Consider the following 8,504-nt stretch of genomic DNA (forward strand, 5'->3'; position numbering starts at 1 on the left):
GAAATGAGGAAAATAACCATTACTGTGTCATCCCCAGCTGTTGGGGGGCCACTAAAAAGCAGTCTTACGGTTTGAGCTCCTCCACAGAATAGCAGACTGGCTTCCCCTTCGGCCCCCTCCCCGTCCATACCAGCCCTGGGCGGCATTCTCTACTTAGCCTCCAGTTAGGGTCAGACTTCAAGCCTCTTGGAGAAATGTGTTGGCTCTTTTCCTCCAGAAGGAGAAATGGTCTGTGGCTAGAACTTCCTGGTGTTACGACTAAAGCTCTTATGTGCTCAGTTCCTCTGAGGCCAAACCAATTGTCCTTCAGGCCCAAGGTGTGATTGGCCTCACGGCCTATGTGTCCTAAAAGCAATAAAGATCCTTGACCAGTTTCCTAAATCAACTGACCACGGGTGGCCAATATTGCCTGAGGAGCCTTCTTACTGTATGTGCCTCTTCGGATCCAGTGGGCCTGGTCACACGTATGGCTGCAAGTCTTACGTTGTGTCCATGAATGAGTGGTGAATGTGGCTTCATCAGAAGTGTGGCTTCAGCCAAGCTCAGAATGAGAACAGTGGCAAACAAGGTGAGCAGACAAGCTGGCTGACCCCTTCAGGCCGTCCCTCAGCTCACTCCTCCCCTCCTGACAGGTACAAACACTCTCTCTGTTGCCTGGGCTGAGGCATCAGCTCTTAGATGTGATTGCTGTGGGGAGCGGTGGCATCTTGAGAGCAGACTGGACAAAGACCTGGTCCAGATTCTGGTTCTGCTCTGAACTAGACAGTTCACCTTGGGAAATAGTTCCATCCTCTTAGTCCTGGATTCATGACCTACAAGATGAGAATAAGTGAGAACTTTTTCTAAAAATTTTATATGTGATTCCAGCTATGGTAGACTAGCTCATGATAAACCAAACCTCCCATACGGAACAACTAAAAACGTTGGATAGAATATTTAAAATACCTGTTCAGAGGCATCAGAGTTGAGAAGGCAGCAAGAATTTGAGGGGCCATGATCCAAGACAGAAGAAGAACAGAAGTGAGCCTGCATTTGGTCCAGCCTTTCTCCTTGAGAGATTTCTGGTTTCCAAAGCAGCAGCCTTAAGGGCTTAGAAGCCTAGAAACTGGGTGGCGGGGGTGGGGAAGAAAACAGCAGAAAGTGACAGTCAGAAGTCACTGAGACACGCTAGGTGGCAGTTTAAGTGGTGTCACGGTCTCACGAAGCTGGGTGGGGGAAACAGATCCCAGCAAAGAGGAGAAGCCCTGGACAAGGCATGGGCTGTGGGACCGACCATGTCAGGGACACAGCCCGGAAGTAAAGGCAAGCCAGACACAGACCAGCCAGGACAAAGCCTGGGCTCTGCTGCTGCCTGGACGTGGATGGTCTCCCCCTTCTTCAGCAGCCTGCAGGAAGCACAAGTAAAGTCTACAGAGAGGAAGATAAGACTGTCCAGAGCCTCAAAGTATCTCTGACGTTTATCAAACAATGTCTGGTATTTAAGAAAAATTACTTAGCATACCAAGAGACCAGACAACACGACAGGACACAAGTTTAAAAAAACAGACCCAGAGAAAACAGGCAACAGAATTACCAGCAAAGGACTTTAAAACAGCTGGGATAAATTTAATGTTCCAGAAAAATAGAAGAGGGAGAATTTCAGTAGATAATTAAAATAATTTAAGGAAGAATTAAATGCAGATTCTATACTGAAAAATAAACTGAAAAGAAATGCTAAATAGATAGGTTCAAAAGCAGGTAAGAACTGATGTGTTGGAAGAAAGATTAGTAGAAATTAACTGAGACACAGAGAGGAAAAAGATGGAAAATACAGAAAAGAACATATGGGACATGGTGAAGAAGTGTAACATATCATATAATTGGAATCTCAGAAGTAGAGGCATGAGAGAATGCGGCAGAAACATTACTTTAAAAAAATAATGACCAAAAACTCTCTAAAAGTGATGCAAGACATCAAATCTTACATTTAGGAAGGGCTATACACCCTAGGCAGAAAATCGTACAAAGCAAACCACATTTAGGCCCATCATAATGCTGTTTAACAGAGCAAACAGGAAAAAGTATCAGAGGATATAGAAGTTTTAAATGAGAAAATTATCAAACTTGACGTATTCAGTATATACAGAACATTGCAGGATATACACTCTTTTTGAGCTCTTGTGGAAAGTAGAAAAGTAAATGTAAATATTAAAGTAAGTGTGGGGTCTTTAAAGTTTTAAGGAACTTCAGAGGTTTTAAATCAGAGAAGGGTATATTCTGAGAAGAGTGGAATTAAGCTAATAATCAGTGCAGAAAAGATAACTCACAAAATCCCCTAATGTTTGCAAATTAAGTAATACACTCCTAAATTCCTCATAGACAAAAGAAGAGGTCACAGTGGAAATTAGAAATTATGTAGAACTGGATAGTCATAAAATATAACATATTGAAAGTTGTGGGATACAGCAAAAGTCATAGTCAGGGGAAAATGTACAGCCTCAAAAGAATATTTTAGAAAAAAAAAAAAGATAAAATTAATGAGCAACTCCAGAAGGTGGGGAAAAAAAGAGCAAATTAAACCCAAAGCTGGGAATAATAAAGGTGATAACAGAAATTGGTGATACAGAAAACTAACATATAATACAAAAATCTAGAAATCCAGAAGTTGTTCCTAGAAAGGAAGAGGGAAGGAGGACACAGAGTACCAATATCAGGAATGAAAAGGAGAACATCACTGCAGATCTTAGAACTTCTTTTTAAATGAGAGGATAATATAAACAACTCATTTAAAAACAACTTGCCAACATCATACAAGAGGAAAATAAAAACCTGAATAGTTTTATAACAATTAAAGAAAATATTAAATAAACTGAATATGTAAAAACAAATTTCTTTTACATAAATAAACTGAGTATGTAAAAACAAATTCCCTCAGGGAAAGTACAGCTTCACTGGTGAAATCTACCAAGTACTGAATAAAGAGATAATATCAATCTTACACAAACGTTTCCAGTATACAGATAAAGAGACATTGTTCCTAATAATTTTATGAGGCCAGCATAACCTTGATACCAAAATTTGAAAAATCCATTACAAAGAATGAAATTTGCAGGCCAATGTTACTTGTAAATGTTGGTGCAAATTTTTAAACAAAATTTTAGAAAACCAAATCAAGTTACACGTAAAAATACTAACATGACAAACTTGAATTTATTTCTGAAATGCAGCATTGATTAACATTCAGAAATTAGTAAATAATTCATCACATTGTGAGAATAAAGATAGAATCATATGACTATACAATAGATGCAGAAAAAATTCAATACACTTGTGATAGAAAACAAAAATGGTTTGCACATTGGAAATATAATAAAACTTCCTTAATATAATATAAAAACCAGTATATGTGAAAATCTAGAACAAACATGATTCATAATGTTGAAATACTGAACATCTTCACTTGAGATCCAATGCCTATTCTAAAATGCAATAAAGCAGACAAAGAAATGTAAAGATAAAGGCTGAAAAGAAAGAACAGAAAGTCATTATTCACAGAATACATGAATGCATACATATAAAATATGCAAAAATCTACTTATAAACTATTGAAATTAATAAGTGAATTTAGCCAAGAAAATGGGTGTGAAATTAATATACAGCAGTAAACATCTAGAAAATAAAAACTTTAAACAGATACTGCTGATACTAACAGAAGCTAATTATAGAATCAAATTCTCAGAAATAAGCCTAACAAAAATGTTCAAGATCTCTACACATAAAACTATAGAACATCACTGAGAAAAATGACTGGATGGATATATCATGCTTGGGGATTAAAAAACTCAAGATTGTAATAACATCAATTATCACCAATTTACTCTCTAGATCCAACAAAATCCCAATTAACATTCCGGCAGGCTTTTGTGGAAAAATTTGAAATTATATGTAAATGCAAAGGGCCAAAATAGCCAAGATGATCTTAAGGAAAAAGCTGAAAGATTTACAACACCAGATACCAACTGCATCTGGACTTCCTTTTTCTGAAGACACTTCAAGAAAAGTTATCTAATTCAAAGAGCAGAAAACAAAAGTATTGAAGGAAAATGAATAGAGTCTCAGAGACCTGCAGGACACTATCAAACAGTCTAACGTGTGTGTAACTGGAGACTGAGAATGAGTCAGAAAAAAAAATATGAAGACTAATGGCCGAAGTATTCCTAAATATGATTTTTTAACCAATTCTTAGATCCAAGAAATTCATCAAACCCAAAACAGAAGAAAATACAAAGAAAGCATACCTAGATATATCATAAACTTCTAAAAAACAAAGATAAAGAAAAAAAAATCTCAAAATCAGGAAAGGGGAGTGGGGAAAGACACGTTACATGGAGGAAGAAAAAATACAAACAGCTGACTTCACCTTATAGACAATAGGGGCCAAAGACAATGAACAATATACATCGTCCCCCAGGATTGGTTCCATGACCCCCCAAGGATACCAAAATCTGCAGATGCTCAAGTTCCTTATATAAAATGGTGTAGTGTTTGCATATAACCGACGCACATCCTCCCATATACTTTAAATCATCTCTAGGTTACTTATAATTCCTAATAAAATGTAAGTGTATGTAAATAGTTTTAAGTGCAACGTAAATACTATGTAAACAGTTGCCAGCATGCAGCAAATTCGAGTTTTGCTTTTAGGAACTTTCTGGAACTTTTTTCCAAATGTTTCCAATCTGTGGTTGGTTGAATTTGCAGACATGGAACCCAGGGATGCAGAAGCCCGACAGTATTTAAGATGCTAGGTGGAGGGGACGGAGGAAACTATCAACCCAGAATGCAACATCCAGCAAAAATACCCTTCAAAAATGAGGGTCAACTAAAGACATTTTCAGACAAAAGTAACACGGAGAAAACTCTATCTCTAACAGACCAGTGTGGCAAGAAATATTAAAGAATATTCTGCAAGCTGAAGGTAATTGGTATCAGATAGAAACTTCGATCCACAGGAGGGAATGGTAAATGAGTAAGTATAAAATAGCGTGGAAGGTTTTTTCTTCTCAAAATTTCCTTAAAACACAACTGACTACACAAAATAAAATATAACATTGTAAGGTGAGGTTTATCATGTATGTAGAAGTAAAACTATTGCAACAATGGCACACATGACAGGGAAAGTCAGTCCTGGAGGCTGGAAGTCCAAGATCAAGGTGTCTGCAGGGTGGGTTCCTTCTGAAGCCTCCCTCCTTGGCTTGTAGATGGTCATCTTCTCCCTGTGTCCTCACATGATCTTCCTCTGTATGTGTCTGTGTCCAAATTTCCTCTTCTTATAAGAATGCCAGTCATATTGAATTAGGGACCACCCGAATGACCTCATTTTAACTTATTTCCTCTGTAAATTCCCTGTCTTCAAATATAGTCACATTATGAAATACTGGGAGTGAAGACTTTAACATGTAAATTTGAGAGGGAGACACAAGTCAGCCTACAACAACATGTACCAATAATGGGACAATTAGACAGCTTGTGCCTCATGATGCAATAAATTGTAATGAACACAGCATCACTTTTGTGACATTCTTGCCAAAAATCCATAACCTGAATATCACCATGACAAAACACCAGGAAAACCCAAATTGAAGGACATCCTACAAAATTACCAACATACATTCAGGAGTCTAAAGGTGATGAAAGATTAAAGGAGGCTAAACATATACACAACTAATGCAACCTCTGATGCCAGCTTGGTTCTTGGGACAGAGAAAGGGAATAACTGGCCAAACTTGAATAATGTCCACCAGTTAGCTAATAGTATAATGCTAATTTCCTGGTTTCAATCATCGTACTGTGGGAGAAGAAGAAAATGCTCTTATTTTTTAGGAAATACATGTGGAAGTGTTTGGACAAAAATCAGAGGAATCTGGGTGAAGAGTTTATAGAAATCCCTTATATTATTTTTGCAATTGTTTTGGAAGTCTAGAATTATTCCAAAATTTAAAAGTTAACAGGGAATTCCCTGGCAGTCCACTGGTTGAGACTCTGTGCTTTCACTGCCAAGGACCAGGGTTCAGTCCCTGGTCGGGGAACTAAGATCCCACAAGGCATGTGGTGTGGTCAAAGGAAGGAAGGGGGGAAAGTTAACAGAAGAAAACGAGCAAAAAAATAAAAACCCGGGCTTCCCTGGTGGCGCAGTGGTTGAGGGTCCGCCTGCCGATGCAGGGGACGCGGGTTTGTGCCCCGGTCCTGGAGGATCCCACATGCCGCGTAGCGGCTGGGCCCGTGGGCCGTGGCCACTGGGCCTGCGCGTCCGGAGCCTGTTCTCCGCAGCGGGAGAGGCCACAGCGGTGAGAGGCCCGCGTACCGCAAAAACAAAAACAAAAATAAAAACCCCACAATTGGAAAAATTACATCAGGGTACGTGTAATGAGCACCAAGCACCCATCCAGGTGCCTAAGAAAACCAGTGACGTTCCACTGGCACATTCGTGCATTTTCAAATGAATGGGAATGAATGATGTAATAAGTTGAAACCAACAGCAAAGTGTGCCTGAACATGCACCTTCTGGGAATCAGATTAACTCACAGATTAAATGGGGTGGGGGAAGGAGGAGGATTTCCCCAGAGATCTTCCTCTTGGGTTCCTCAACTGTTAATATAGCTCAGCTCAAATTCTGCTTAAAAGTAAACTCTAGGGACTTCCCTGGCAGTCCAGTGGTTAAGACTTCACCTTCATCCTGATCCCTGGTCAGGGAGCTAAGATCCCACATGCCTCACAGCCAAAAAACCAAAACATAAAACAAGCAATATTGTAACAAATTCAATAAAGACTTTAAAATGGTCCATATCAAAAAAAATCTTAAAAAAAAAAGTAAACTCTAAAGAGCATGAACCATTATTAGAACATCAGCGGTGTCACATAGATTTAACTTACATAAAACCAGGTGAAAACACAGGTGAGCTTCCTGTGCCCTGTTTCCCCAGGTGTCACCTCTGAAAACATTGCTACCATCACACAAGCCCCCAAATTTAGACAACTGACAGGAACGTCCCATTTCCAGATAATTATTTCAGCATAGATCCAAGTTATGACCCTCACCCAATTAGGACTCTACTCAAGAATCTTCCTCTTCGTTCACTCCTTATTTAGTCATCCAGCTATTATTGAGTGCCCAGTGTGTACCAGGCACAGTGCTACAAGTTGCTTGAATGGAAAGATAAATAAGGCAGAGTAGTTGTCTTTGACAAGCTCACCTTTACTTAAGATGTTGCGAATAAGTGTTTTCCCTTCTTTTATTTAAAAATTTTTATTGAAGTATAGTTGAAGTACAATATTATATGAGTTACAGGTATACAATATAGTGATTCATAATTTTTAAAGGTTATATTCCACTTATAATTATTATAAAATATTGGCTATATTGCCCATGTTGTACAATACATCCTTGTATCTTATTTTATCCATAATAGTTTGTACCTATTCCTCCCCTACCCCTATCTTGTCCCTCTCCTCTCCCTTCTCCCCACTGGTAACCACTAGCTTGTTCTCTAGATCTGTGAGTCTGCTTCTTTTTTGTTATATTCACTAGTTTGTTATATTTTTTTAGATTCCACATATAAGTGACATCATACAGTATTTGTCTTTCTCTGTCTGACTTATTTAACTTAGCGTAATGCCCCCCAAGTCCATCCATATTGCTGCATACGGCAAAATTTCATTCTTTTTATTGATCTATTCATCTGTTGATGGACACTTAGGTTGCCTGCATATCTCTTTTCCCTTCTTTTTTAAGATTATTATGAAAACTGGAATTATTGGGGATTAAAATCTTGAGTACTGTATTCATATCCTAGAGCTGTCCTAACAAACAGCCATGACCTGGGTGGCTTCAAACAACAGAAATTTATTTTCTCATAGTTCTGGAACCTAGAAGTTCAAAAGAAAGGTATCAGCACGGCTGGGCTCCCTCTGAGAGTTTGGGTAGAACCCCTCCTTGCCTCTTCCCAGCTCTGAGGGTGGATGTCATCCTGGGTACTCCCTGGCTTGTAGCTGCATCAATCCAATCTCTGCGTCTCTCATCATATAGCATCCTCCTTGTATGTCTTTGTCTTCATATGGCATTTTCCTCTCCTTATCAGAATGCCAGTCATGTTGGATTATGACCCACCTAAACGACCTCATCTTAACTTGATTACATCTGCAAAGACCCTGTCTCCAAATAGGATCACCTTCACAAGTACTGGGGCTAAAGATTTCAGCTTATCTCTTGGGATGACACAATTCAACCCATGACATGCAGGTTTCAGTAAACAACTTTGGTCATTTCCTCTGGGAACTTAAATCTTCCTAAGAGAAGACAACATTGGTGTGTTTTTAGGTTTGATTTCCATGATATAAATGAGACTTTTTATGATTTGAGGGGCATATTTCTGGGCCTGTGGAGGAAGTTTAAATGTAATACTTGCCCAATTATGTGGACTGAAAAAGGCCATTTGAGGGGGGTGCCACATGGGGATCTCAAGGGC

Source organism: Delphinus delphis, chromosome 15 (assembly GCF_949987515.2).
Source record: "Delphinus delphis chromosome 15, mDelDel1.2, whole genome shotgun sequence".
In the NCBI taxonomy this organism is placed as follows: domain Eukaryota; kingdom Metazoa; phylum Chordata; class Mammalia; order Artiodactyla; family Delphinidae; genus Delphinus; species Delphinus delphis.